Raw genomic sequence first — 14,118 nt, forward strand, 5'->3', positions numbered from 1 at the left:
GGGCAGGAGGTCTGGCTGTCCAGTCAGGACCTCCCCCTACGTGTGAAATTCCGCACATCGCCTCCAGGCCCAATCCCGCCCAGTTCATTAATGAAGGACCGGTTTACACAATCAAGCGACAGCTGGCCTTTCTTCGCCGGGGTCCTGGACACTGTTTTCACCTATCCCTTATTATCATACCCCTCCTGGTGTATTTAGTCGGTTAATCTTTGTTCCTTTTTTCATGTTTCCCTGCATTTTCCCGACTACGCCTTTGTTCTCTGCCTGCCGGATTGTTTGCCTGATCACCAACTGATTACCCATGCACCGACCCTTATTTCTACTGGTAAAGACTATTCTTACTATCCAGAGTTTTTGACTCAAAGATGAGTCCTTTTCCCTCTGGTTCCACCAGTCTTTACAAAATAACCAAAAAAGAACAATAAGAACTGTATAATAATAATCTTATTTAAACTATTAAAAAATAACGAATTAGAAACTTAATCCAAAACAGAATCAACATTTCTAATAATAAATTAATGACTATAAAGACAATTCAATGACAGAATTTAATTGCACAATACAACAACAATACAATTAGTAGGCTGCACAACTAGTAGGCTAGGCCAAAGTACGTCATCTTTCTGTGTTTTCGGGGATTCCTCTGCCTCCAACCTAAGTCCAGCCCACAAAAGCTTGTTATTGTTTAGAGAAAAGGGGTCTAGAAGAACAAAACGCCCAAAACTAACTCAATCCCAATAGACTCAACAAAACACCTCAAAAAACAATATATTCGTAAAAGTACATTACATTAGAACAGATAATATTCAAAATAAATTATCTATATTTTATTTCACCAAGCATATTTTATCTAATATCATCCATTGGTTTAAGCTATAGCTTAAGGTAGTTACTTATTATGGCCTTGACACAATTTAATTAAGATATTGAATTAAAACATGAGTCTGGGACTAGGTTTTACAATGAGTCCCCTCACCCCACAGAATGAAACCTTGTAGCAATGAAAAACAGAAATAAAACGTAATCAAAATGTCAATGCCACAAACAGTGAAGTCAGATACATCTCCCTTAGAAGCAAGTAGGGGTAGGAGAGAAAAATCCGAAACTAAGGAGTAAGTAGACCTACTCTGTCCCTCTCATAGGCCTCCCCAGACACACCCTCGCTCCCGGGACTCAATATTATGCCTTGGTCTTCTTATCACAGGAGGAGGAGTCAGCAGGGGTCAAGAAGGAGGAGGAGGGGTTTGTGGTGGTGGAGGAGGAGGTTCAGAGGATGAGGTGAAGGAGGAGGTGGTAGTGGTGGAGGAGGAGGAAAGGTGGTGGAAGCGATGGAGGGAGAGATTTAAAGGAGGAGGTGGAGGTTGTAATGGTGGAGGAGGAGAAAGGGTGTTGGTGGTGATGTAGGAAGAGAGTTAGAGGAGGAGGTGGAGGTTGTAGTGGTGGATGAGGAGTAAAGGTGTTATGGGGTGGAGGAGTTGTAGAGGAGGAGGTGGTGGTGGAGGTAGATGATAGAGGAAGAGGAGGTGGTATTGGTGGAAGAGGAGGATGATGATTCTAAATTTCCGTGTTGGTAATTAAGGTTGTTTATTCAAGGTTAAGTAAAATGTTAATTATTGTATTTAGTGTATTATCATGCCATTATCTAAATCCAGTAAGTTCTTGAATGACGGCAGAGCAACAGAACAGGTGGCAGTTCATTTTGAGGCCTTATTCCTGCACCGGATTAGTTAATGATTACGTTGCTCGGTTTTTTGGACTTGATAATCACTCTTTCTCCATTCATGTATGAAACTATTTCATGGAAATGTGTGTATTTGGGTCTACAATTGCCTTGATTAAAGATTAACAGTCAAATCTCCATGCCATATATTGTTGCTGAGGAGGTAACCCCTGCAACTTTAATTTATGTGGTTAATATTATAGAATTATTTTTATTTAATGAAATAACTTTTCATTTAATTGATGCACGTTTTATGCTCTTTCGACTCTGGTTTCTATTATTTAATCTACCTTCGGTTTTGTGAAGCTCGTATATTGCACCTGGTTTGTATGAAACAGCTGTATACATAAAGTCATTTATTCATGTGTGTTTAGTGATTTTACCCCAATCACGGCTCTACCCAATCACGGCTCTCAGATTTTACCCAATCACGGCACTCCATCTGGTAGGGCTCAGATGTGCCGCTGCTCTGGGAATATAGGACCTACGTTTGGCTCAGATAAAAGATTTGTGATGCAACTGCTTGCTTGTAAAATAATTATAAGTCACTGATCTAAAACTGGGCCGTTCACAGGGAAAACAGATGACCATTTCATTCATTTTGCGCATCAAGAGGAGCTTGCGAGACCACTCTTTACAAAACAAAGAACAATTCCAGGAGCCTAGAGAATTATGAGAAATTCCCTTTTCTGTTTTGTGAGGATTATTTAGCTTGATATATGATAACTATTCTGTCCCTGTTGCAGCTCCTTTGTTATGTTTGATATTATATTTGATGAATGCTTAATGTTGGGGCTTCAGGTCCCTTATGGAATGTTTCTGGTGTTGACAGTTAGCACGCGGCAATGTGTGATCAACAATGAAAAAAGGAAATTTAAAATGAATGATTTGTCAATATTTTTTACAAACACCTATGCTCTGTTTGCAGTCAGCCCACAACAGATGTCTGTGTGGAGGTGCGGACGATACTTTACTAAATGCTCACTTACTCAAAATCATGTAGACACACATATCAACCAGGTAAAGTCACTTTGAAACACCTAGTGCACGTATTTATCATCCACAACACACCTTCCCTATAAATAGCTATTGTTAAAAATCGACATCTCTCTTTGAAAGGGAGATCTATTTGTAAGATGAGGGGAAATCACCTTCATATGTAGAATTAAATCACACAGGTTGAATCGTTTCATCTTGTGGCATAGTTCCCGTTTAGCCTGTCGCTACGCCGCTCCACTAACTAGCAGACTGTGAAATGACCTCGTTTAGTTAAATGGTGAATTAATTGGGTGTGGCCCAGGAATATCATGCACCGAGAATCATTACCTCGCTGTCTCTCTGCTCTTTGTGTTTCTTGGTGTTACAGCTGCAACTGCCACAACTAAACCATAAATTACACTTTGGCAGTGTGACCGGAATGGATTTGCTGATCATTTACAATAAAACAGTTGAGCGTTTATATGAAGTTTTAGCACTATCAAGTGTTTAGAGGTGACTTTATCGTCCCCAAGCACAGTCCATGGTCATCTCTGTCATACCGGGGAGCGTGGGACTCTGTTGGGAAATCTGTATTTATCTCCTGACATTATCCACAACTAAATGACTAAGCACACAAAGCATGATAAATGAGTTCCATTGCAATCTCAATCCATGAGATGGGGTGATTATTTCAAATTGCACATCCCCTTCCAGGTCCCCTTGTAATTTGAAGTGGAATCAAATACTAACACATAAACACATATCAACACTATAGGACCTGGAGGAAGGTCTCCCATTCATTACAATGTGGCTGAAATGAAGCATTGAGATTATTATTATTTTTCTTTAGTTATCAAGTAGCCACTCATATCCAAAACTACCAAAGCTAGTGTGAATTAGGGGTGAGGGCATCTGGCTCTAGGATGCCTACATGTTAGGCGTTGGTGCCAATTTCACCTGGGAATCACACAGCCTAACCACTATCCTACCATCCTTATTTCAGACACTATACCAGACTTTACTACTTTTGCTCATCGCTAGTAACGGAAACAATTCCAGATTTGTTTGTAGTACTGTCTCTTGTTTTATTCATAGTATTTCCTGCTGCTTTGCAATGCTATCCTGTCCTGATCAAAACAGGAACCCGCTTAATACCACAAAATAATTCAGCAATACGTCAGCAGTGCTGTAGTTTAAGTAAAATCACATGAAAATAGTTTAATAGCTATCGAGCAATTCTCTCAACCTTTTTTCTCCTAATCATCGAGAGACCAGATGAGACAAGAGAAGGACAGTGACAGATTGTACCGTTTATGCTATGGAGATCAGGGAATAGAGAAGATCAAGGCTGCATTCTTCAAAAGAAAAGAAGGAGCAGTTCTGGTTTGTGTGGGATTCTTGCTACAATCATCCAGAACATTTCGCTCAGAACACTCAAAGTGCTTTGAAAAGGTGTTTGCTCCTCAGTATCAGAGGTTCAGTTCTTTAAAGAATTAAAAAACAACATGTTTCCTAGGTATTTGCAGGTCTTCAGGTCAGCACATTGTGTATGTAGATATATATGTATTTATTTATTTTCAATAGCTCTTATTCTTGTTTAATTCAAAATGTCTGTTTAAATTTCTGCTATTGTCTTGTAGTTTCTGTTGTGACACCTGAACCTCCCGTCTGGGATTACTGAAGTACATCTTATTTAATGGCAGCATATAGAGGACTGTGAGAGAGTCTATCAGCACAAACAGTTTTGGCAGACGTAGGTTAAGTGTTGTTAAGCGCGGAAGGAAGGAATGAATAAAGACAAGATGGAGGCTGTAGGGAATGGAAGACGGTCCATCCAGTCTCTATCCTCGGCTCCAAACAGAAACCTGAGCGTAGCACGGGGGCCAATTTAATCAGAAGACACCCTTGCATGTGTCTCTTTAGACTCTGCGCTAGATGGTCTGTCGCTGACAATCCCAGCTGGCAGAGGTGGAGCGGAGCTGACTTTCCCATCATCATTACTGTAGACGGAGCGCGGTGCTGACAACCTGGTCTGTAGCAAGGCCAGCTTCTTAGGGGTCTGGCCCCAAACGGACAGCATGGCTGCAATACTTCATGGTGAACGAAGAGGGGGCCCGAGGCTATTATCACCCCTCACACCGGAGGCTGCCTCTCTGTTTTCAAATAGAATATCTGTGGTCTACCATTACTTATACTACAATAACAACTGCTATATATGTATATATGTATATATATATATATATATATATATATATATATATATATATATATATATATATATATAGCAGTTGTTATTGTAGTATAAGTAATGGTAGACAACAGATATTTATTTAAAGATATAAATAAATATCTATCTATATATAGATAGACAGATAGATAGATAGATATTTATATCTTTAAATAAATATATGTCTTCAAATAAATGGAAAATAAACTGAACTCAAGTAATTGATATTTTTGTGTATGAATTCATTAATAAAAGTGTCTCGGTGGTAAAAGATATATTTGAAATAGTTTGTGATAATGTGTTCTGGCATCATGCACCACTAGCTACAGCTAACTCTACATCTGTTTACTTTACTGCTGCAATGCGGAAAAACAATTAAATTCTGCTAACGCAGTCCTCCTCTAATAACAACATCAACTTGGGTCAGTCATGTATCAAAGGCAGAATATTTTAAAAGGTTCATTTAGATTACAGACTTATCCGTTTTTTTCTAAGGTTATATTAATTTTTCAATAGGTTTTCTTAGTGGTTTGGGTTGACTTGTTTGTCTTTTGTTGTGGTTTAAGGTCTTGTTTTTATAGAAAAACAGAAATAATAAGAACTAATAGTCGTAATTATAGTTTAAAAGTAAGGACATGGTGCTCTTGCCCCTCGGTGAGGGTTTTGAGTTAGGGAGGTAGTGAGGTAATGTGATCTAGGTTAAAAAAAGATTGAGTGGGGGATTAATTGTGGTGTTTAAACAGCTCCTCCCCTGTCCTGGAGGAAGCAGGGCTGGAGCTGACCTCTAGGGACGCTCTGCTGTTATCTTACACCAAGGTCCTCACAATGACATTTCATTAGTGCTCATCCCCCTCCTATCCTTCGCCTCATCCTCCACCCCCTCCTCCTCTTTGCTCCTCCTCTCCCTCCACCTCCTCTTCCTCCTCCTCCTCTATCGCTCCTCTCCTTTACTGGCCTCTCTTCTGTCACAGCGCTGTCCTTCTGCTGTGTGTGTGTGTGTGTGTGTGTGTGTGTGTGTGTGTGTGTGTGTGTGTGTGTGTGTGTGTGTGTGTGTGTGTGTGTGTGTGTGTGTGTGTGTGTGTGTGTGTGTGTGTTTCCTAAAAATACGTACCACCTCCTTGACGGTGTCCTGAGAAGAGCTTCCTGACAGCGACCCTTAGAGCCCCCCCTCCACTCTCCTCCCCGGTCCTCCTCCTCCACTCTCCCCAACTCTCCTTCCATCTCCTCCCCTCTCCTCCTCCACTCGCCTTTCTTATAGAATCCCCGCGTCTTATCCCCGTGTCTCCTCATCTCTCATATTTTGATCTATATGTACATTTTTCTATATTGAGATGGCCTTAAAAAACATTGTGTTTTAGATTTGTTTTTGCGTGACTGTTGTTTTATTTGTGTAACATATGTGGTTTTCCAGTTCCTTTATCCTTCCAATACCCTGAGCAGAAACAATTGCCAGGATATATATATTACTCGTACACAGCATACAGCCGTAGCCTAGCGGTTGGAGTGGATTTGTTTGGCGGATATTGAGAATGTCAAGCGCTCGTCTGCCAATCAGGTTAAGCTGAACACAATGAGGACAGGCCTCCCTGGAGCCGACGCCTGTTTCCTGTTTCCTGTTAGGCAAATGGCATTGGCAGCCTCTTCCTTTGTTGTTACGCTCTGAGGGTTAAGACAAAAGTAATTTCCTGGATCGACAAATTGCATTGATTCAAGTTGCTTTTGAAGTCACCATTCAATTGCATTCGTTGCACAGCGCAATCAGGCATCCCTGGTACTATTGATTTTAAAGAAATCCTTGTTTGGATGGAGAGGGAGGAAAAAAGTCATTGCAAATTGTAACGTAACGAAATCCGAAAAGACTTTCAGTTGACCTTCCCATTGTGTTCTGTCAGGATTGCCGCATTCATAGAGCAGTTCCAAGGACACGAGGCTAAACAGTGGTCTAGATCGAGGATTGATATGATTTCATAAATAACGTGATCTCAAAACATAGCCAGACAGAAACAAAGTCCTGGTTTTCCTCTCGGCTGAGCCGATAAATGAATTGGTATTGTCATTATGTCCAAACTGCCACTTGCACTGGAACATTTACTGGCTTTCTGTTCTCCTGTCGGTTTGTCTGTCGGCCTTTTCAAATGTTGGTCCCTCGGTTTGTCTCTCTGTGTTTCTTTCTGTATGTCTTCAGAAAAACAGAGAATATCAGAAAAAAACCTTAGAACTACCAATGTAACCTGTATTTTTATTTTAGTGTGTGGCCATAATAAATGCTCTTTATGTACCTGATGAATTTGTAGATTGCATGTGTGTATTTCCATCCATCCATCATCATCATCATCATCATCAACATCAACATCATCACACACACACACACACACACACACGCAGGTATGCAAGGACATTTTGGATCCTGTGTGTTTTTTTGGAGTGAGTGGGCCATTTTGCTTGTTTTCTTGTGTGTATGTGTGTGTTTGTATGTAAGCATGTGTTTATGTGTTGTTTGTTTGTATGTGTCTGTTTTAAGGCCTGCAGGCGTGCATATGTATTTGAACAGTGGGGACTATCCTTTGAGGGCTCTCTAATGAGCCGAGGCAATCAATGCCACTGGATAAGTGTGTGGTGGACGCCTCTGATGGAACACAGCAATGCAGGGACACAGAATGTGGGGCCACAGAGTTGCGGGGACACAGAGTCACGGGGATACAGAGCCATGGGGAACGCCAGCGTCGGATACCACACAGAGTGGACAGGAGGGGAAGAGGAATACAATGACCTTGAGGCAGTTGTTGTCCCCGCATGCACAGGATCGATTACGTGCACGCCTTATATGCACGGTATTGGTACATGGTTCAGGGAAAGGCCTTCTCTGCCCTGTATCTGGGTAGGGAAAAAGGATTTAGCTTCACCTTGTTGATGGGGAGACATGGAAGGATGAGAAGCAGGACGATGTAGGAGAGGAATGTATAGATTCAGAGGGAGGAGGTAGGAATGGAGAGATAGGTAGAGAGGAGGATAACAGAGAGGGATGGAGAGATAGTGACAAATAGGGGAGAGGGATGGACGGGAAGGGAGGAAGGAGGCCGAGATAAGTCAGGGAGACGGATGGAGATGTGTTGCTCCCATTAACCTTCAGGGGGATTATGTTATCATTCATTCAATAGATGGTAAATATAAAACAACAACCAGACCAGCTGTGGCATGTGAAAGCCTGTTTACTCTCGAGGAAGGCTGTCACTGGTATGGTCTGAGAAGGCCGTAAAACAACACTGTTGAGACTGGGTGTCTTTCAGGGCTGGCCAAACAGAGAGGTCGTCACTGTCCTCCTCCATTCATCTTTCATCTAGGGAACCTTCCGGTGTCCTGTTCTAATCAGAGTAATGCCTTTAGTAAAACATCCACCATGCACACACAAATACATCGTCCAAACACACACACATACACATACGAGACACACTCTACACATACACTATGTGTACACAGTCGCACACAAATGCTGTACACAATGTACCTAAGAGTTAAGAAATACCTGAATCAGACTGAAATATTTTCACACTTCTCTTCTATACTACCCATTCTCCTATAATAACCGCATTTTCTTTCTGGGATTAATAAATGACGATTTAAATTAATGTTGCCTTGAATATATAAAATGGAAAATATATTGGTATCTAGTGTAAATCCCCCAACAAGAGAGAGAGAGAATTATCGTTGACCAGATTCAACTCTATGTCTTTACACAGAGTAACCCCCTCTTAAAGGGGAGACGGGCAAACAGACTGTGGCTTGGGTGAAAGCTTTCCCCTTCAAGGGGAACTGGACCTCCTCCCTGAGGGAGACTCATCGCACCAAGCCTCTAGGTGCTGGACCTCCTCCCTGTAGGGGTCTAATCGCACAGGGACGCTAGAGGCTGGACCCCCTTCCTGTAGTAGTCTTATCGCACCAGGCCGATAGGTAATTGACCTCCTCCCTGTACAAGTCTTATCGCACCAGGCCACCTCCCTATAGGAGGAAGTCACTCAACTTTGCTGCTGATGAGGCCCACCACCATTGTGTAGTTTACAATCTTGAAAATGGCATTGGAACCATGTACAGGTTTGGAGAGATTTAAGGTGAAGAGGACTCAGTACACAGCCCTGGGGGATGCCGATGTTCAGGATGAGGGTTGAAGGAGGTGTTGTCTAACCTAAATGAAAGCAATTGCAGTGGAAGGTGTTGATGAAAAGCATTCTCGTATAAACAGTAACACGCAGGTTGTCAAGATGGGAGAGGGCAGACTTAAGTGCCGTGAAGATGGGACCTCTGAACTCCTTCTCTGGCAGTTTTTACATCTATATATGTAAGGGATAATGTATAGCATGCCGGTCATTATCGGGAAAATAATCCCAGACAGGGCGAACCGGATACCAATGCGAAGCAGAGGTGTCTTTGTTCGCCTTGAAGGGCCTTACTTTCGATAAGGCGTTCTATACATGATCCCCACTATTACACAGCTACTTGCCACACACACGGTGTGTCTTTTTCCAATTTATTTATTACCATTCAGCAGAGAAATAGTTCACCAAAGACGTTGACCTCGCTTAGCAACCGAATACGCTGGGGTTGACAAGTTACCGGACTACTTGCAGAGTGATACGAAAGACGTGAATCAGAGGCAAAAGATCAACTTTCCTTGACAGCGGTCATTATATGCTTAGCATATAATCCATATAATGCTTCGCATATAATGCTTAAAAATAATTGACCGCCGGAAGTCGGGAAGGCACATGCAAGTGAACGGAGCATTCCACAGGGTTAAGAAGAGCCGTGTAATAAATATATTTATTACACGGGTCTTTTCAACGTTCCGTTCACTTGCATGGGCACTTCACAACTTCCGGCGGTTAATTATTTTTTGATAATTCATTGGCAACGGATGAATAATGACCGCTGTCAAGGTAAACAAAATTACTTTTTTCCTTTGGTAACACTCCGCACGTAGTCCGGTAACTTGTCAATGTAATTAGAGGGATATGTATCAACCCAAGCGCTGTCGGTTGCTAAGCGTCGACGTCAACGTCTTGGGCGGACTATTTCTCTGCTGATCAACGCTATGAATACTGCTGGTAACAAATACATTGTAAATAAATTGTCTCGTTTTGGCAAGTAGCCGTGTAATAAGCGGGATAATGTATAGAACTTTGCCGGTCATTATCGTAAAATAAGCCCCTTCATGTCGAAGCAAGACACCTCCGCTGCGCGTCGGTGTCCTGTTCGCCCTGTCGGGGCTTATTTTCTCGATAATGATCGGCATTCTATACATTATCCCTTACATATTTACACTGCTGTATATTTTGTGGTATGTCAGCACAATCAGATGAATGTCTAAACAGAAAACGAGAACAATCCCAGCTTTGTCCTCGCAGGACAAGAACTTGACATGTTTACACAAGGGCTTACCGGACGCGTACAGGTTGAAGAGCACACATGGTAATAACAGCAAATAAGGACCCTCGCCACCAAATAATTTGGAGGGAGGCGGGTAATTATTAAAGGACAATTCCGGTGTAAAATGGATCTGGGATATGTTTAACATGATAACGAGTTGGAATGTTTGTTTGGGACAAAAAAGCGCGTATCGACGCATTCTTAAGTTGGTTGTTTTTAGCGGATTCCACCAAAACGCTATAAACTTGGAACGATGGGGGCATTTGTTATGGTAAAAACTAAATCGCTACTTTAAACCACTTAAAAGGCTAGAAGTAGCCCGACACCTCTTTGGTAGTATAATAAGGGTCTTAATATATAAAACGAGGCATTGATAACTTTAGAAGTAGACAGATTGTTTATTAAAAAGGACATTTTATACACACAATACCATTAGTAGTTCACGCGTCAACGCCATCTTGTTTTTAAGCCTCGATAGGTAGATTGGCGAACACAGAGCATGCGTGTTGCTGACAGATGTCAAATTCTCTGTTTGTCAATCTACCTATCGAGTCTTAAAAACAAGATGGCGTCAACGGGCGATTTAGTTTTTACCATAACAAATGCAACCCGGTATCACACGATTTCGTGCTCATGCGCACAAACGTTAATCTGTGCGCATCGTGTCCCAGATCACGATTGTCCGACTTTTTTAGTGCTGCACAGATAATAATGTGAACCAATGCATTCTGAATGGGAGCGTTCTCCGTCAATTAACGTCGTTTTTGAGGAGGTCTGCTTACAAATCAGAAATGTTGACATATATATAACTAGATAATAATCTATACAGATATATAACTAGAGGGTGCACTGTACTATCTGCACTCACCCCTTCTGAAGCTTCTCTCTCTCTCGCTCTCTCTCTCTGTCCCTCCCTTTCTCTCTTTGTCTCTCTCATTTCGTTTTGTGGAGCATGTCAATTGTTGGAGAACGCTCCCATTCAGAATGCATTGGTTTACATTTCGTTCTGTGTAGCACTAAAAAAGTCGGACAATCGTAATCTGGGACACGAATCAATAGATTAATAACATTTGTGCGCATGAGCACGAAATTGCGTGATACCGGGTTGAACAAATGCCCCCATCGTTCCAAGTTTATAGAGTTTTGGTGGAATCGGCTAAAAACAACCGGCTTAAGAATGTGTCTTTACGCGCTTTTTTGTTCCCAAACGAACATTCCAACTCGTCATCACATTAAATGTATCCCAGATCCATTTTACACCTGGAATTGTCCTTTAAAGGAAATAACTTCATATATTGCTTGAGGAATGTGCATACGCTTTCGGCCCCAAAGTTGCTTACCATTATTTACCCCCCCCCCACACACACACACACACACTCTATGTAGTTTGTGTTGGTTTGAGCACAGAGTCTGTCTATATCTGAACACTGCACATGGACTAGGGATGAAGGCTCATTAAATTGTCTGGTGTTGACACACTGCCACATACAAGAAGGAAATAATGTGTTTCACAGTTTACCTTACTTGTCTACTGCCAAACTTTAATCTATTAATATATACATATACATACACAGCCTGCTACACAATATATATATATATATATATATATATATATATATATATTGTGTAGCAGGCTCATGAGTGTGGGGTTTCCACGCCACCAAGTCGAATAGCAACCACACATACACAGACTACTGAATTCAAAGTCAATGGTCATTTATTAGGGGCATTTACATTGGGGGGGGGGGGGGGGCGGGTTGGAAGGTCAACTCATCCAAAGCAGGTCGGTACACGGTGGGGGAATCAGACGGTCCAGGTCACAACTGGTATTCAAATGCTATTCGTTCTCTCTCTCTCGTCAGCTGTACAGTAGTTCAAGAAGATCACTCAGATGCTGTCTGTAGTTGCTAGCCCCCACGTGGCAACCTGCTCTCCATTTAACCCCAAGCACTGCCTGCTAAACGATCTTCAGGCTTGCCTGGAAGTACATATACGGCTTGGGGGTGGAGCCAGTGGACTGCAAGATATCTTCCTTCAACTACTATGTCCCTCACCCCTCCCTACCGTCTGCTACTATATTTATATATATATATATATATATATATATATATATATATACATATAAATGCTCTTGTTTTGACATCAATTCTTAGACAAAGTTAAAAGTACTTCCAATGCACCGTTTGTTGTTTGATTCAACAAAAAACAAAAAAACATTTAGTTTCTCTTCAATTATAATTCAAAGATTTAAATAAAGACAGAATTAAAAGCAAAGTAAAGTGAAAAAACAATTTGGTATCTTTTTGCCAGACAAACTGTTAGTGAGAAAGGAAGAAAGAAAAGCTTAGCTTTAGTTTATTTTTTCTTAAATGTGCAGACTAAAACAGAAATTGCCCTTTTTTAATATGACTAATTTAATTCCTAAAGTAAATGCACATTGGCTATTTTGTTTTTGTTTTTTATTCATTTCAGACGATCGTAATGTTGTGTTGTCTCCCACCAGGAGCTGTCACTGGGTAACACGTCAGCCCCGGCGCTTTTGGCAGATCGTAGGAAAGACGGGCATTTCTGCTTCTGTAATGATACATGACACAAAGTAATTCCACATTTGGCAGCATGGGGAAGCAATTACATCGCAGGGTTTGTCACACAGCCCATCTCTTTTATGCTACGTTAATACCCAACTTGCCACTAGCTAATGGACTGCACGTTGCGTCGAAGCAATTACTTTACAGTGAGAGATATGTGTGTGATACCACACGCACGGAAAGAAGCTTCGCTGTAAAAAGGGAAACATTATCATACGTTAGGAGTAATTTATTTCAACAACTGGTGAGAGCCACACTGTGTCGCAGATTCACAACGAGTAACTATTATTCACCACTGACATCCTATTATATCTCCTCAAGGTTATATTTCTCTGAGTTGTGCCTTGGTTTTCTCTAATTGGTAATTCTTCATAACTCATGTCATAGAGTGGGATGGTGCAACCGGGATGAGGACGCTGGCAATATTTGTTCCACTCGGGATTGTTTTTAAAATGGTGATCCCAACATGCCACATACACGGACAGATCATTATCTCAGCGAGCTCTGAAACCATCGTGACTCTGGTGTTACAGTATGGAATGGTCCCTTCAGAAAACACTTACTATTTTTTCTAATCATTAAGCAGACAATTTAATTCAAAGCCACTTTTATTGAATTCAGATACAGGTCAGTAGTAGGTAGGGATTAGGGTCTCTTGCTCAGGGATCCTTACAAGTAGACAGCAGGTCATTTGGAATCCAACACAGAACTTTTGGGGTTGGAGTCCAATACCCTTCCCACCACTAGATTATCACACTCCTCTCCCTTTTGTCTGATAAACTCTACGGATCCTGAGGAGTCCCTTTACTGACTCCCCATCACACATCTCATTGACTACAAAATAGCCTGGCTCACCTTCAAGACTGTCTACCATGATGCCCCCACCTACCTCAAAGACCTCCTACAGCTCCACAAATCCCCCGGCCCCTTCGATCTGGAAGTTGTGACCTGATCCTCATCCCACACACAAAACTGTAGACCATGGGAAACCATCCCTTCTGTTTAGCTGCTTCCGAACCTAGATCTCCCTTCCAAACCACCTGAGGTAACTCAAAACCCTCTTTGGATTCAAAAATGGACTCAAAAACCCATTTTTTTCTGTTTTGCTTCTATCTGGCATAGCAAATTGTGATGGTTCATCTTTAAGATTTTATTACAGTCAAGTCAGAAGGATGAAAGGCTGG

The sequence above is a fragment of the Gadus chalcogrammus genome, chromosome 14 (genome assembly GCF_026213295.1).
Source record: "Gadus chalcogrammus isolate NIFS_2021 chromosome 14, NIFS_Gcha_1.0, whole genome shotgun sequence".
Taxonomy (NCBI): domain Eukaryota; kingdom Metazoa; phylum Chordata; class Actinopteri; order Gadiformes; family Gadidae; genus Gadus; species Gadus chalcogrammus.